Raw genomic sequence first — 18,361 nt, forward strand, 5'->3', positions numbered from 1 at the left:
CCCAACAGCAATTGCTCATCTTCCTAAAGTGGCTTACTAACCAATGTTCGATTTTGGAAATCATTGAGTACCACAATCTCATAACACTTTCAATATCTTGAGCTCTTTGCAACAATGTTGATTTCAATAATTTATGTACTTCTTTGACTTTATTTAGCCAATCACTTAGTATGGTCTAAGCTGGGATTTCCAGAATTTAGCAAAGACCAACCTTGGTATTGTCAATAAATATAATGCAATAACCTGTTATTTCTTTGGTAAAGGGGCTGCATAATGAAGCAAGACAAACTTAGCAGATTTCCTCAGATTTACCTCAAATGCAGTGGGCATTAATTTAATTATCGAGTCCCAAAATGACTCTGCTCTATTATAATACCACTACATGTGTACATAATTAGCATTCAGCTGTTCGCAAAACCAACAATTTTTGCTGTTTCTGTAAATTCTAGCAATCCAAGCTGGCAAAAGATGCCACTGATGCAGAAATGTTGTCTTTAAACATGGTAGAAACTAATGAAGAGGAACCATAGGTAAATTTATAAGACCAGATTCTTGAATCTACATCATGGCCTAATGATTTCCTCCATTTCTTAATGTGACTAGTATTTTCCAATAAACAGGTAAAGGGGACTGATTTTGCAAGAAACAAATTTTGAACTTATTCATCTTAACCCTTAATTCTCTATTATGCCATTTCTAATTTACAAAAGTATGAAAATGCAAATATAAAAATAAAGGGATAGTATAACTACTGCAATAACTCAGTACTTCGTAAGGCATAACATTACTGGTCTTTGGCCTCTTATGCATGGGTTGTTCTGTGGCGATCAGCCCCCGACTACTTCAGGGCTTTGTTTTCATTATGCACATATTTTCCAATCCTAATAGCCACTTTGCTCTCTCCCTGCGTTTCCCCCGCATTTTCTGGATGCCTTCTGAATATGGTATCCAAAAGGTAAGGAATCAACATGAAATCATGGGCCAATATTGATACAAGTGATTTTGTGAATAATATATAATAAATTTCATACAAACACAAAATTAATATAAATATAAACAACTTGCGTGTAGCCCTGTTCTAGCCTCTATGTATCTATGCTGAACATGCCAAATAAACATAAAAACACAAAATTATAACAGTGTGATGATATACCCAAACAATATCACAGCTCAGACCATATGCATTTCGGCTGTGAAGCCTTCTTCAGTGGTCCAAATAATACAATTCTATGCCATTTTGAAAGTGCATGAATGTATAAGAAAATTGCAATCCTTAGATTTAGTAAGCTGACATTTGTAAATTATAAAGTCTAAAATTTGTTTTATGTATATTTCATCCAGAGTTGTCTTTATAATCTTAGGCTCCTATAGGAGTATTCCTTTCCCAGTACACAGTCATCAAGTACTCAGTCATCAATAATCAGCTGTGACTTGACACACACACAAAAAGTGGTAGCAGTTAAAGTGTGGAACATTTCTACATAACTTGAACATATTTTTCTTTTTCTTTTAAGGGTAAAACTGTGGTCAATTTTTTTGGCACAACTTGATTAAAATTTATAACGTACAGAGGTCAAATTAAATGTAAAACTGGATCTGTCCTGTGAGAAAGCAGCTAGCTAGTTTATAGAAAACCACACTATTCACTAAATCCAGGGAATAAGCAATAGCATCCTAGTGAAATTCTCCTGAGAAGGCTGAACCAGCTATATTTCTTTGGCGGGCTAATGGAAATTAGTTATGCTCATCGCACTAAGAGGATGACTGTACTACAAAAGCACGACAATATTATGTGAGCAAGCACAAGAGATGAAGCAAGATATCAGCCCACTCCATGAGGTCAGGCTGTGCTTAGAATTTAAAGGGATGTAATATTAATGTCTATCTAATTGGGGGATTTATCAGCACTGCCTTGCCAGTAAACAGCCAGCCATCTGGACACAAGGGGTTTATGTGATCACTGTTGATTGTCAAAACAGTGGCATTTTACTGACCTTAAGAAATGTAATTTCAACATACTGTATTCCTTACCACATAATACAAAACTCACAGATGCACATGAGATTCCTTAGCAGGCTGCTGTGCTTTACTTTACACATTTTGAAATTCTTTTTTTTTCTCAACACAAATGCCAGGCAACTATGATCTGGCACATGTAAAACTAGTTACAATGGTAGATCTGTGTCTAGTACAGTTCCTTCTGAAATGCTAACAGCACTTCCTTCTAACTCCAGTTCCTTCTGAAATGCTAACAGCAGTTATAGCAGCCCCAAATTTATTTTTATTTATTTATTTATTTTAATAGATTTATACCTTGCCCATTCCTGACTAAAGTCAGGCTCAGGGCAGCTAACAACAAGAATGAACAGTCAATTTAAAAATACATACTAAACAATTGAAAAACCTTATTAACTCTAAAATTCAAAATGGCTCCCTTAATAAATGCCATGATGGGAATAGCCAATCAGGAAGGGGGGTGGAGAAAGGGAAATGAATGCAGAAACCAAAGCCCCAAACTGCTGAGGAAATAGGGAAAAAAGTAAAAATAAAGGTAAAGCTAGGGAGGCCAGCTGCGATGTAACCGTCGCTGCCTCAGCCATAAGCCTGGTGTAACTTCTCAGTCTTACAGGCCCTGCAGAATTGAGCCAAGTCCCACAGAGCCCAGGTCTCACTTGATAGAGAGTTCCACCAGGCTCAGGCCAGAGCTGAAAAAGCTCTGGCTCTGGTTGAGAACAGCCGGATGCTTCTTGGGCCAAGGACTGTGTGTGTGTTAAGTGCCGTCAAGTCTCTTCTGACTCATGGCGACCCTATGAATCAACATCCTCCAAAATGTCCTACCTTTGACAGCCTTGCTGAGCATAACACTTTTTGGAGGGTGTATCAGGAGAGGCGGACGTGCAGGTACGATGGTCCCAGACCATTTAGGGCTTTAAAGGTTAATACCAAGACCTTGAACCTAAGCTGGTACTCAGCTTGGAGCCAGTGCAGCTGCCAGAGCCCTGTTTGTATATGTGTTCTCCATGGGGTCCCTGTAAGGACCCTTGCTGCTGCATTCTGGACCAGCTGAATTTTCTGGAGCAGAGGTAGCCCTGCATAGAGCATGTTACAGTAGTCTAACCTGGAGGTGACCCTGGCATGGATCACTGTGGCTTGATCAGGGCAAGACAGGTAGGGTAACAGCTGCCTAGCCTGGCGAAGGTTGAAAAATCCCACTTTGGCTATGTTTGCAACCTGAGCCTCCATTGAGAGGTATAAGATGCAGGATTGTGGCAGACTACCCACAAACAATCTGCCTAGCAGGGCAGGACAAGCCCTTGGGCCCAGGAGCAAGACTCAACTGCGTGGAACAGGTTGGGACCAAGGGCAGAAAGGTACAGTCAGGATAGTGTCAGCAACATGGCAGCCTTTACAGTTTAGCCCAGGGAAGTTCAAAGTGTGTGGAGTAGGGTTGCCAACCTCCAGGCACTAGCTGGAGACTTCCTGCTATTGCAACTGATCTCCAGCTGATAGAGATCAGTTCCGTTGGAAAAAATGACTTCTTTGGCAATTGGACTCTATGGCATTGAAGTCCCTCCCCTCCCCAAAACCCACCCTCCTCAGGCTCCGCCCCAAAAATCTCAAACTGGTGGTGAAGAGGGACCTGGCAACCCTAGTGTGGAGACAGTCAGTGGAGGAACCATTACTCTTTGAGCCTAGGTGTTTTGAGGCAGGGTAGGGAACAGAGGAGAAGCGGGAAGAGCTTAATTTAAGGGCCAGGTATAAAGCTGGGTATGAAAAGGAAGGAAGGATAACTGAGAGGAGGCTGGCAGGAGAAGAAGAAGGCAGAAGTAGGAGGAAGGTTGCAGCATTGTGGCTTTTCTCCTATGTAATGCAGTGTAATCCTGAGGTGGCGGAAGTGAACCATCTAGATTAATAAAGCAATGTGCATAAAGAAACAGTGACTGGGCTCACAATCTCAAGACCTGATAAACTCTAGGTTTGCTGTTCCCCTGCCCCCCTTGGGCACTACAAGGACCAGTATGTTTTCCTCTGTGGAGCAAACAGCAGACCAGGCCCGTGAACGCACTAGCAACTTACCTCGCAATTTAAACGTGTCCAGTACTCAAGCATCCAACACGACTTAAAATTTCTGTTCCCACCACGACGCCTTCCTCCGCTGTATTAGATAAAATCTGTATGTTTTCCCCTCATGGCAGCATTCACGCGCCAGCTCGAAGGAGCATTGTGATTGGCTGAGGTGGTAGCCTGACACACGGCGATTGGTCCAGTGTGGGCAGTGAGGCGGGGGGAGTGGGAGTAACAAGGACGCGATTGGTCCAGCGTGGGCAGTTAGGCAGGGGGAGTGGGCTGACAGCAGGAAGTGGATTGAACACTGATTGCATGTTCGCACTTCAAAGCTCTGCGTGAGGAAAACGTTTCTTTTCAATAATTCGCCGTATAAGCGGATCCTCTTAATGCGGAGAAATTGTGCTGTGAAGACGTCTCCGGAATCCTTCGGAAGAGATGAAGTGCTAACATGCAAGGAAACCCCGTAGAAATCGGAGCTGCAAACGCGAAGTGCGGATATGGTCCAGATGGAGTTATTTGCACTGGAAACAATACATAGGGGAAAGAGTTAAAACCTTCTTTCCCAACACTGTGGCCCCAATCCAATCAGCACCACTCCAATTCAGTTCCTATTAGTATTTTTCAAAAATATTATGGGAGATACAATCATAGATCTTACCAAGATCTTGTCTAGTTGTGCCTGTAAAGCATTTCACAATTCAAAATATTACATTCTTTTAAGCACAAAAAAATAATATATCAAGAAAAGTGATTTTTTAAAAAATGTTGATTTGATGTTGAGAATGTTGAAGTCCTTTGGTATAGAGATTTGTCTCCACAAGGGCACAAGTAGCAGCAATCCCAATAGTGGTGAACTCTTTCCCTTTTGATCCTAGGTAAAAATGAACCCACCGCGGCCACCCTCGTGATGTTGTTTGCCCTGATATAGCGCCTGAAAGTTTTCCCTGTTGGGTAAATACCAATTCTAGGGAGGCATTTTCATTGGGAAAATGGCACAGCGGAATAGAGTCAGCTCTATCCCTCAGTTCCCCAGTTCCATAGGCACAATCCAGATTGACCATGACTATTCTTAACAGACATATAAAGAGACAGGGGACCCAATCATATATCCTCAATGCCCTCATTTAGTTGAGACCCAAATATTAGGGAGCATTACAAGGATTTCAGTTATATCTCACCGACACTGCATTTGTCCTATACAGTATACCTGTACAGTAACACTACATTATGGCATTATTGCTATAGTGAATATGATTTAGCTAACATGCTGCCTCCAACAGTGACCACGATCTGATATTTAAAGAAAAGTGCAAGAAAACCATGTCATCCCCATGAAAATTTCAACACAATTCCTATTACTTTTTTCAAAGCATAAAGGGTCCCCCCCCCCAGTTTGCAAATCATAGAAATCCTTTTCTCTCAGTCTCTGATTGCCAAGAACATGTCATTTAATAGCCCTGGTAAATGTTAGAACTATTTGTGATTCACAATGACTGTTTTAACACAGAGGAAGAAAAAATTGGCATTTTTATGTTGTTCTGGATCAGCTCAGAATCACTGCTTTAAAACTTAGCTATGGAAACATGAAAAGTGTTACTGTTCAGACCTTGAGAAACTGGAGAACAAATAGTCATTTTTTTACAATGCATATGCAATGTTTTGAAACCATGTAACTTTAATGAGAATTACATTGGCAATGTTCCCTCATTCATAGGGGAATGGGGTTGACTTGTATGTGTCACCTATTGGTGTTTCTTGTTCTTTTATGTGTTTAACTACTCAAGGGTAAACTACCACAGAACTTTGCTTTTTTTAATGCACAGGTGCTGATGTTATCTGCAATTATGCAGAGATGAAGAGATACTGGAATACATTGTACTGGTATGACTGTTAGGGCCCATTCCTGAAAATCGGGCCCAAAGCCCTTAGGAGGCCTACTATGGCCTCCGCCGGCGCAGGGGCCCACACCGCCAGCGCCTGGAAGGTGCACACCGGCATTAGTGGTCCCAGAGCCGGTGTGCGGCCCGGGAGGCGTTCCTGGGGTGTGACAGTGCCGGTTGGGGGGCGGGGCTGATGTTAGTCAGCCTCCTGAGCCCTTTCGGCTTGGGAACACCCCTTTTCCTTTTTACAAAGATACGCCAGCAAGAAGCTATGAGGGTTGCACGGGTTTTTGGCGCTGGGCAGAGGTTTTGGCTGTGCCGAAACCTCTTTAGGAGGCAATGGCGCTAGTTTGCCTCCAACGCCCGGCGCAGCCATTCCTTTCAGGAATGGGCTGTTAGTATATCATGTCCTCTCTTCAAAGTACCTTGAAAGATATCTTAGTAAGTGTTGAATATAAAATAAGAGTTGTTGGTTGGTTCAGTGCTACCTGGAGAATATGGAACCAGCCACACAGATGGATGTCAGCATTGTCACTGCATTGTCCAGAAAACAGGCATGCACTGGTAAGCACAGTTCCTGTCAAGAGCCTATAAGGGAGAGGTTCATATTTGTCTGTATCCCTACATGCAACAGTAGTATGATGACATCTAATGTGATGAACGATGATAATGGCCAAAAACGCATGGTCCCTTAACCCACTCTATTCCCCGTTTCAGCCAGGATCAAATTTACCCGGGCTGGGGTGGGGGGGAAACTATGCATTACCTTGAACGAGCAGGGACGAAGCTGTGAGCAAATCGATCCATGTAAACAGAAAATGCAGGAGACATGGAGTTCCTGTTTAGTTTGGCACGCCCCCATGCCCCCGGTGATTGGTCATTTCAAATTGACCAATGAGGGCCTTCCCTGTCCTGGGAAATGACCAATCATCGGGGGCAGGGGTGTTGCAAGCTAAACAGGAACTCCACATCGCCCGCATTTTCTGTTCCTGCTGGTTTCCCCCCAGCCAGGGTAAATTTGATCCTGACTGAAACAGGGAATAAAGTGGGTTAAGGGACCATGAATTTTTGGCCATGTAGGATATAGCACAGGTGTGACACTTAGTATGTACCCTATCCTCACTTTACGTATGCTGGCATAGGGGGGCATATCATTGTAGTATTGTTCCATTTACACTGGCTCCCAGTTTCCTTCCTGGCCCAATTCAAGGTGCTGGTATTGACCTTAAAAGCCCAATAGGGCTTGGGGCCTGCACACATTAAAGACTGCTTACTCCCATATGAAACTGTCCTCCACTATAGTCTTCTCCAGAGGCCCTACTTCAGGTACCCCTGTCATCTCAGTAGAGTAGATCTCAGTAGAGTAGATGGGAGTATCCTGGGGAAAGAGCCAGGCATGGAGCTGGAGGAGCTGGGGGAAGGAGCACCAGGGTCAGGGGAGCATGGAGGGAGGGGTGTGCACTGGAGCCAGGCGCTGGTGGCCCCATGGGTGGAGAGAAATGTGCCGGACAGGGTGCATGGTGGCTGCCCCTGCAGAAAGAAAGAGATGAAGAGCAGCAGCCAGGATGAGCTGCGGGCATGTGAGTGGGTGGTGTGCGCATCAGCCAGGCTGCGAGCGGGCAGCTGTGCCCTTGCTGTGGCACGGTGGCATTTCTTCTCCCCATGCCCGTGTTCCCCGTGCCCTCACTGACACCCTCCCTCTCCTTGCGGCCAGGGCAAGTGCCCCTGCTAGACACCCCCCCCCCCAAGATCTAGGCCTGACTGGAGCTGATCTCGATACTACTTCCCAGATTCTACTCTAGGAATTTCCCAATCTAGAGCTGGCAACCCTACCCTGTAGAACTCCACTGCAGTCTTATTCACAAAAGCATCTTTCTCAGGGATCATATATGCCCCCCACAGGGTAATTGTTTTCTTTCCATAGAGTCTTCATGTGTTGTTGCTTAGAGCTCATTTTGTGATGCTACTCATAGCTCACATTATCTATAATTTTGCCTCTGTGGACTTTTGATCATAAGGCACCAGTTAATCAATCAGAGACTGCTAATTATCCTATCAGAATAGCAATTACGTGACTAAAGATCTGCCTAAGAGGCAATAAAATATTTAAAACTGGGGGGGTGGGGAAATACATTTTATGAACCAAAAGCAATAAACAAGAAAATTCTTAGAGGGGAGAAAAATACTTAGTGCAAAGCACCACAACTTTCAGCAATGAGTCTCTTGTGGGAGATGTTCTCGAGGAAGTCTCTTGTTGTGAGAGAAAGTATTTATGTCTGTCTGACATGATTTTGTGAGCTTTCACACAACAAAATATTGTTTATAGATATAGTATTTACATACACATCCTCACCAATAGTCTATAGACTGCAAAATAAAGAGGATGGTGAGAAAGCTATATTCCAATATGATCACAGTGAACATGTGCATTTATTTCATTATTAATTGCAATAATTGCAAATGTTAGGTCTTTGTAATTATCATAATTAATATTAAAACTAAACAAATTCCCCAGTTAAATTCCCCCAGCTTATAAAAAAACCCTCATAATTTTCTTGCATTTTATTCAGTAGCTTTCATTATTGCAGTCAGTCATAATCTCCTTTTTTTCTCTCTATGCTATTTTTATAAGCAGCGTTTTTCTAATAAAGGCATAGAAAGCTTTCTTGTTTTGGAGGAGGAGAGAGAGAGAACCTCTGACCTTTCTTGATTGACTGCAAGCTGTAGCCACCAGGATTGCATACAGGTATGATTTCTGAAGCAATTTACTGATTTTATTTGAGGCTTGCTTTCCCCTCCACCCCGAATTCTGCTTTAAATATTATTTGATTTGTGGCTAGCTTCTTTCTGCTTCTTGCTTCCTCCTGCCACTTCTGGCTCTTTAGAGTCCAGTTTTTTATTTAACCCATGCTTAATCTTATTGGCTTTATCGGTTAATCTGCTTTATGAAGTGTTTCAGTGTGTGGCTCACTGTGATTTTATGGTGCCTCAGTTTGACCTTGTCCTCTCCTTATACAAAACCCTTTCACTTTTTAACTGTATTGCCACATGCACACACACATTTATAGCTGTTGGAGTTTGGGGGTGATTACAATTAATTTAGGAATTGTTTGTGTTGTTTTATTTGCTAAATTTTATTTTTATCTGCTTTGTATAATTCAGTTTGTGTTGCAAGATCTTTTTTCAAGTGTAACCCAAGTACAGCACTAAAAATCAAATTTAAAAAATCCCACATGGTCCAGTAATAAAAATTATATGCATTCCTCCTGCTGCTGCCTGCCTGCCCAAATGCCTTGTCCTCCTTGTGTCAACAAATTATCTTGCTTTGGAAGGCTGTCTCTTCCTTGTGCTACTGTTCTTCAAGCTCAGTGGCAACAGTGTTGTCTGTGTTACTGTGTAGAATCTTTCCTATCATCTCTCCTGCAGACTTTAATGTTAAAACATGGGTGCATCTCATTAGTCCCAAAAGGCAGACCCCTCTATTCTATCTGACTGAAAATTGGCAGTATGGATGTCCTGGGGGAGTACTGCAAAACACCTGTTTTCCAAAATGGATGGAAAACCATGAAGGTACAGACCTGAGAAGGGGGGCATCTTCCACTGAAACCAATGGGAAATATCAGGTGCCTGATGGGAAAATCATGGAAGCAGATGCAAATTGCAGATATATTAAAAATATAACAAGAGCTACTGCAATCAGTAGCTGGAAAATATCAGAGAATCCTGGAAAAACAGGGAGAAGTCAAAAAGAGTAAATAGTATGAAACGGGGCAGCAAATCCTCAACAGAAAATTAGAAGATGGCCTGATTTTGTCTTCTATGTAGGACCAGGGGCCAGTTGGCCATTATGGACACCTGAAAAAGTCCTGGTGGGCCACTGGCCTACCCCCCCACTTGGGCCAAGCCAGCCAAGGGATGAGAAGAACAATGTGTGGCCTGGGCCAAGAGTCACCTGGCTGAGCTATGGCCAGTTCAGAGAAGGAGGTGCCAAGCCAAGCTGCACCCAACCCAAGGAGGAGGTGCCTGGCCCTGGGGAAGGAGGCACCCTGCCAGGTTCCAGCTGATCTGCCCCTGACCAAAGGAAGGAGGCTTCTGACCCAGGGGGGAGGCTCAGGGCCGTATGTTGGGAGGGTCTGGCAGGGACCTTTGCCCCAAGCACAAGGAGAGGGGTTGCCAGCGCGGGCATGGGGAGAAGGAGCGCCACCATGGCATGGACGCAGCTGGCCACCCATGGCTCGGCTGGTGTGCGCACCACCCATGCACACTCAGTTTGTACTGGTCCCAGCCAGAGGAGAGGAGTGGGGCACCGGCGTGGGCATATGGAAAGGAGGAGCACTGCCACGGGCCAGCTGGTGCGTGTGCTGCCTGGCCGGGCTGGGCCACTGGTCTCCCTCTCTGTCTTTCTCTGTGGGTGCTGTGCGCCCTGCCCAGCGCATTTATCTTCACCCCTGGGGACACCAGCATCTGGCTCTAGTGGCACGGCACACCCCCTGCCTCCCTTTTCCCTGCCCCACACACTCTTTCCCCCAGTTCTGTGCCTGGGGAGGCACCTAGCCCAGCCAAGCCACACCTTTAACAGGGAAAGAGTCACCTGGTCTGGCAAACCTGCACCAGGCCACAGAAAGAGGCACCCACCCAAGCCCTGCAGTCGAGGAGGCACCTGGCTGACTCTTTCAGTATGCACCCCTACTGCTGCTGCTGCTACCATTGGCTGGGCTGCTCCTCCTTCCCACTTCTGGCTGCTCGGAAGCAGCCATGCCTCCAGCTTCTCTTTCATAGCTTGCAAGCAAGAAGTCTCTGTCTGTCAAGGCCCAGCCTTTCTGCTGGTGGTGCAGCAGGGGTACAGCTCACCTTTGCAAATGGCCAGCCAGGCTGCGGGCACATGGGAAGCCCCTGCCAGACTCCCCCAGCCCAGGCCAGATTTTCCTGAAGCTCAGAAGTATAAACATTTTTTTAAAATCATTTTTGCCTTGTCAAATAGATGATTCACCCCTGCCCCCATGCGTTAGGACCGGGAATCACTGTGCCTTCCTCTCCCCATTTTCGACAGTTTTGCAGTCGGTTGAGGAAATTGAGCTTTCTTGGCAGGTATAACATCTGAAACTCTCTGTCCCCACCTCTTTTGCAGTTTTGCAGTTGTCTCCCTGTTGGTGCAGAAAGCAGCATGCGGCTGGCTAGCCAGGCAATCTGGCTCTTTTTCCCTCCCTCCTTTTGAGCCAACAATCCCTTTCCTCTACCCCTGACCCTGCTCCACACACTTCTGGCTTTCTCCCCTTCCCCCTTTCCATATTAAAGATGCAATTTGAGAAGTCAACATTTGCTGACTAGCCTGGCAAAGATCTTGGGAGAGCCCGCTCCCTGTTGGAAATGTGGTCAAGATGATTGGATGTTATTCCATATGTGGTGGGAGTGGGCTTTGCTAGCTGCAAACAGGGAGCTGGTTTTTCAAAGGACCATTAATCAACCCATGTGTGGCTAATGGTCGGATTGCTTCACTGTATTCGTTCCTATCAGTGTAGTATATGTGCACCTTTTCTCACAACCTAATTGAACTCTACTCCCCACACACACTGCTGCTCACACACTGCTGCTCTGGTTGTCTCTGTTTAAGTAGATTGCTTCCACTCACACTACAAGCTTTTTTGAAACTGGCAATTGCTATTGCGCTAATGTGCACTAATGTTCTAGTGATCTACTGTCACAATCGACCAGCTTCTCTGAATTCCCAGCTTTCATTTTCTTTAAAATAAAGGCCAGCTTCTAGCTTTTTTCACTGCAACAAAGAGGATTTGGATAATCTAGCTTATTGTGGCAAAAGATCCATCAGTGCACTTAGTACAATAGCAGTTGCTAACTTTTTCAAAAGCCCCTCAAAGTAGTCCAATTTCACAAGGGCCATGGCAGCATAAGGGGTTATAGTAGGGTTACCAGGTCCCTCTTCACCACCAGCGGGAGGTTTTTGGGGCGGAGACTGAGGAGGACGGGGTTTGGGAAGGGCAGGACTTCAATGCCATAGAGTCCAATTACCAAAGCAGCCATTTTCCCCAGGTGAACTGATCTCTACCGGCTAGAGATCAGTTGTAATAGCAGGAGATCTCCTGCGAGTACCTGGAGGTTGGCAACCCTAGGTTACAACAAGGAGAATGCAGCTGAAACCGCTGTGTGGACCTCCCATTTCTACTGCACATGCCTCTGTGTGCAGCTACTCAGGGAATTGCCCCCATGTGGAAGCAGCAATCCTATAGATCAGTCATAAATAAATACTTTTTAAATAAAAAACTACAATTTGAAGTCCATCTAAGTAGTCCTTAGCAGGAGTAATGGCTGTTGATCTGTTTGGATGAGCAGTGTTTTGGTAAATGCTCCAGTTTGTGTGTGGGGGTGGGTGGGAATGACGCAAACCTGTTGAGCAGGCATTCATATCATCCGGTGAGCTGGTAATCAGCAATTGTAAGTTTCACAGTGTGCTTTTAAATTTACCCCTCGTTTCTATACATCAGTGGTTCCCAAAGTTGGCAGTACCACCCCCTGGGGGGCGGTGGGATTACCTAGTGGGGCACTAAGAGGCAAGGGGGCAGCAGGGGGTGCTAGAGGTCAGCCCCTTCAACTGTGTTGTTGGATAGGGTAGGGGGCGCTGGGGTTGAGTTTGTGGAACCAAGGGGGCGATGGTCCGAAAAGTTTGGGAACCACTGCTATACATCATATTCTCTTCCAACTGTTAAAAATGTTTTTCGTTTCTTTCAAAAAAGTATTTTCCTCAGGTGGGGCCTGGAGATCTTCCAGAAGTACAGCAGATCTCCAGACTACAGAGATCAGCTCCCTGGGAAGGAACGGCAGCTTCAGAGGGCAAACTCTGTGGCATTATACCCCACTGAGATCTTTCCCCTACCCAAATCCCACCCTTCCCAGGGTCCACCCCCAAATCTTCAGAAATTTCCCAGCCCAGAGTTGGCCGCCCTATATATATAGTTGTGTTCTGACAATTGGAAAAGCTGTAGCATCATAAATCAACAATTAACAGATCAGGATATTACATATTATTAAGAACTGGCAGCACAACATTAACAGATTATAACAATGGGAAGTCATTATGCACCATGTGTTATAACTTATGACTATGAAGATATTGAAGTTAACAGGAGAGAAATATAGATTTTGTTGGTGCAAAATATGCCAATCTTACATCATCAAACCCCTACTATTGATATTCAGAATGACTAAGAAATTGGTGTGAAACAAGGAAATGACAGTAATTTAAATAATATATGCAGTGATTTACATATTCAGATTACATCTACAGCCAACGGAGACATTTAATTTATGAATGCCACCCAAGCCTCACTGATTTGTTTTGCTTATTTTATTTTTCTTTATTTTACCATATGGCTGAGAAAGACAAGCAAATTTTTAGAGGAATCCGGCCTGCGCTTAAGACAGAACAAATGCTTTTTCATGAAACCTGAAGTACAGTATTTGGGATATAAAATAGTTGCAATAAAGAAGTTGTGTTACATTCTGCAATTCATGTGAGTACAGAGATTTACTTCATTACCACACTGAGATCACAAAAGTCATGACAGAATTTTCCCATGTTTCTCCTCAGAAAAAAAACCCAAAAGTTTGTTGAGGAGTGATGCAGTAAGCACAGCAATTAGAGCCAAAGTTTTCCTCATTGGCTTGAGCAATGAAAAGCAAGAACAGGATTATTTTCACTAATAATGCTTGACAGTGTGTTTTATATCTCCAGATCTGTAAGGTCTAAAGACTTCTTTTAAAATGAAAGTGCAGAGTCTGAGTAATGGTGCAGAGGAACTAGGGTTGCCAACCTCCAGGTACTAACTGGAGACCTCATTACAACTGATCTCCAGCTGATAGAGATCAGTTCCCCTGGAGAAAATGGTCACTTTGGCAATTGGACTCTATGGCATTGAAGTCCCTCCCCTCCCCAAACCCCACCCTCCTCAGGCTCCGCCCCAAAATCCTCCCACCGGTGGTGAAGAGGGACCTGGCATCCCTAAGAGGAACACTGGATTGCATTTGTAGAATCTGGAAACAACAAGACTGATAGACAGCCATTAGAGAGAGAGAGAGAAATCTTTGGCTGAATATAGAATAAAGTTTGAGGGATAAAGAGAAGCACATCTGACCACTGGGTTCTGTTTTGGTCTTTTACATCTTTTCACTGAGCAGTGGAAGCATCTTCCACTGAAATGGAGAAAACTTCACAGTTTATCCAATTCTTACAATTAGCCAGTTATTTTCTGGGGGTGGGTCAACATGACCAGTCTCTTCCATGAAAACCCTTGTCCATGTTCCTTGTTCTCATTCCCATTCCCATCATCCAGCACAGGTGTTTGAAGGCCGTTGAATCCATTACAAAACCAACTTTGGGCTGCTGCGCTGTTCTTCAGCTTCATCATACTTACATCAACAATTATGCTGTCATCAGTTAGACAGTGAAGAAATGCTGCCTGCCTTCTACTCAGCCAAAATGCTTATTTAACATTGCAGTCCTTAACAGAATGACACCCTTGTAAGCATATCACTGTCAACTATCTTAGAAAAGTGTTGCTCTGCTTAAGGTAGCCCTGTGAGTCTTTAGTGGCCCTTTCCTTGCCTCTGAGCCCCTGAGAGCAAATGGGAAGGCTGCTTCTACATACACCAAAAGCTTTTTGCCTAGCAGAGCTGCATTTGTAACCAGCCAAACTCCAGATTCTTAACAGTATCCAGGCTAGAGTTCTTCATGATCCAGTGATTGGTTAACACACACAAGCTGCGCAAGAGGGCAATGGCTGTTTGTCTTATTCAAGAGCATGCTGCCTTTGAACCTGAAGTTTCTGCTGAGCTCTCCAGGCTGATAGCTGTTGGTAGGCCTGTCCTCAAAGGGTTGCTCTAATCCGCTTTTAAGGCCATCTAAGCCATTGGCCATTACCACATCCTGTGACAGTGAATATTATACATTAATTATGTGTTGCAAGAAGAAATACTTCTTTTCATCTGTCCTGAGTTTACTGTCAATCAATTTAATTGGGTGACTCCAATTTCTATTACTATGGGAGACAAATGGTCTGTATCCAATTTTAATTTTTTTTTATCAAACCCTATCCTGCCCCACACCATGAATCAACTTCTTAAAAAAAAAGTCTTGAACATTTTAGCCTTTCCTTATAGCACAGAAACACCAGGCACTTGATCATTTTCACTGTCTTCACTGTCTGCTCCTTCTTCCAGCTCTATGATACCACACATATGCACCCGGCCGCACACACCCGCTTGTAATAGCAGGAGATCTCCAGCCTGTGCCTGGGGATTGGCAACTCTATTTGTGGGTCGGGTTGCCTGCGCCAGGTTGGGAATACCTGGAGATTTTTGTAGGGGGAAGCCAGGCTCTCTCGGGGCATCAATAGATGCACATTTTCCCCATCCAAATTCTCCAAACTGCATGGGGGCTTCTTTTTGAGTTTTGAGAGTTCAGATGGGGAAAATGTGCATCTATTGAGCAGCAAACCCAAGGAAAAACCTCCCGTGCACAAACGGGAAGCCTTTCTGGCGTCCTCACACACCTGCTTGTAATAGCAGGAGATCTCCAGCTTGTCTTAGAAGGGCAGGATTTGGGTGGAGCCAGGCGGCGCGGGGCGAGCTGGAGGCATGTGTGAAACTGAGGGGGGGGGGAGCCAGGCTCTCTCAGGGCTTCTCCATGCCTCTGCATAACTTCTCCTAGGGGTTGCCACCCTCAAGGTGGAGTGGTTGCCACCCTCCAGGTGGTTAGAAAAAACTGCAACGGAGTCTCCAAATACAAAAGTAGCAAAAATTTATTATTGGTGGTTACACAAAATTGACAATAACAGAACAGAGTGACAAATATACATAAGGACTATTGAAGATGTACACAGTATGTTTTATACTGTATATATCTTCAGTAGTCCTTATGTATTTCAGTCACTGTGTTCTGTTATTGTCAATTTTGTTTAAGCACCAATAAGAAATTTTTGCTACTTTTGTATTTGGAGACTCCGTTGCAGTTTTTTTCTAACCATTTGGTACTAGCACGGAGGTGCCTATTTTGGATTGACCCTCCAGGTGGTGGCTGCATACCTGGCAACCGTAGCCTTGACTTTATGATCTCTTATCAGTATTGTGGTTGCACCATTGGTTGATATTCCAATTCAGCTATGGTGTCTTGGCAATTTCTCATGCAATAAAAGGGGTCATGGGTGGAAACCAGTTTAGATGCTATGGCCGAAGCCACTTCCTCAAGTCGCACTAACAAGGAGCAGTGAGGCCATGCTGCAAGCACAATATCCACGTACAATAGCCAGTGTAGGGGTCTCAGTTGCTACAGGGAACACCATGACTGATGTCTCGGGGGATCTTAGTGGGGTGCACAACGCACTACATGCACCCCCAGGGCAGCCAATGCTTGGCTCCCAAGGCAACTGTGTGGGAGAACTTGATTTTGTGAACTGGCTACAGAGCACAGTGTGGTCATGTTACCAAATTAAAAAACAATAGTTTCCCTGATCCTGCTATTCCATGACTGTGTTCTAAGATTAATGCTGCCCAGGTATTGTAGCTGCACCTCTTTCTGCACGCATTTTTGTATTCTTTTACTGTTTACCTGCACATCTCAAACCCCAACCAACCCCCACCTTGTGTGTGTTGACATAAAGATGGACTTTCGAGTAATGCTTTTTCTACTTCTGCAGTGTACATTTTCCAGCTTAATAAAATGCATTCCCTTCTCCATCTCTGCAGTTTGGTTTATCACACAATGGCAGATGCCCACATTAAGGACGTGGCGCGAAATCAACCAGAAAAATGTTGCCAGCAAGCCTTCTGAAGCCAGGTTTAGGATGGGGAGGGAAATAACACTTTCTGCTGAGACCACAGTGAGGCGTGGACTCATCTTCACATTGGTAAACCCACCCACCCCCCAGGAAAGTTGCTCCCTTGAGAAGAGCAAACCAACCCACACTTCAAAAAATAAATTATCAGAAAAGCAATTGTGGAGAAAATTCAAATCTTTAATAACATTATCAATTACAATGGTGGGGCCTAGGCAACAAATGGAAGTAAGACTAAATGCAAGATCAAAGTGACCAGTGCCCCTGCTGTGAGTGGAATGCACTGTTGGGGGAGCTGCTTGGATTGCACCACCACCACCACCCCGCACAAAGCCCCACCCAGACTGCATCAGCAACACATAGTGGCCGCACGAATGCCAAGGAAGGACCTAAGGTGGCGACTATTGTTTGGTGGGGCCCAGATATACCTTCTAGTGGTGCTGGGTAATGAGCTACCCGGGGAGGTTCCCATTGTAAAACATAAAGGTGACAAGTGATCAATGACCGGCTGCTGGGACGGGAAGGTTGGGCAATTTGGCAATCTATTCTAATTCCAATGTTTCATGCAATACGGGGAGGGGTCGCTCTTGTTTAGAGCTCGGATTACTTAGCCAAGACAAAAGGGGACTGCAACTGTCTCTGAGCTTGGTGCTTTTATACTATGCTCAGAAAGAAGAGATTATGGCATAAACCGATAGGCAACATGCGTGTTAGACTATTTACAGCACAAAGAGGGGAAAAAACTACGTGTTCAGATATAGTTAAAAGCTGTGAAAAAGGAAAGACTTCCCGCTATTTATTCGCAATCTAAAGCTTACAGAGAAACAGAAAACAGGAAATTCACCCCCCTTGTGTCCTTTAAAGAAAAATGCTCAAAATTTCTTTACAGTAGGGGAAGGGTTAACGTGAACCCATTCAGGGGTCCCATGTGGGTCCCATGACTGCATGGGTGTAGCTCTGGTTTTGGCATGACCTTCCCTTCTGGTTGGTTATAGTCCATTACCCCGAGATCTCTTCCTAAGGGGACAATTCTAAAAGGGAGTGGAAGGGAGTGGAATCATTCCCTTGGGAAGGGACCTCTCCTAAACCGGTGAAAAATAGATTGAGCATTTTAGCTCAATATATAGACATATAAGCGAGAGAGAACGTTGTCACACTCATACATATTCATGGAAGTTATGCATATTAGATGGGAATGCAAATTGGCCCTGGTCCTCCCTAGAAGGTTTGACATTTGCAAATTCCTAAATCTTAAAGCATGATGGGTACCTTACTTTTTGCAGTGTTTATACAGTTTTCAGAGGAAGGAGTTTTCAATAGAAAAGGGAGCAACACATTTTTTGCCTGGCATAGGAGGTGGAGTTTCCAAGGGCATGTTGGTTTTTAGGGGAGAGGGTATGCACTGCAAAGCCTTGCCTACCCAGGGGACTTGCATTTGGATACCGGCTCCAAAGAACTCTGAAGAGCAAGCAAAATTCGAGTCTACAAGTATAAACAAACTTCATTAATGTTGTAGTAATTTCGCTGCCTTGGACAGTTGGGGTGGGGGTGCAGAATGCCAACAGCAGT

Source organism: Euleptes europaea, chromosome 8 (genome assembly GCF_029931775.1).
Source record: "Euleptes europaea isolate rEulEur1 chromosome 8, rEulEur1.hap1, whole genome shotgun sequence".
NCBI lineage: Eukaryota > Metazoa > Chordata > Lepidosauria > Squamata > Sphaerodactylidae > Euleptes > Euleptes europaea.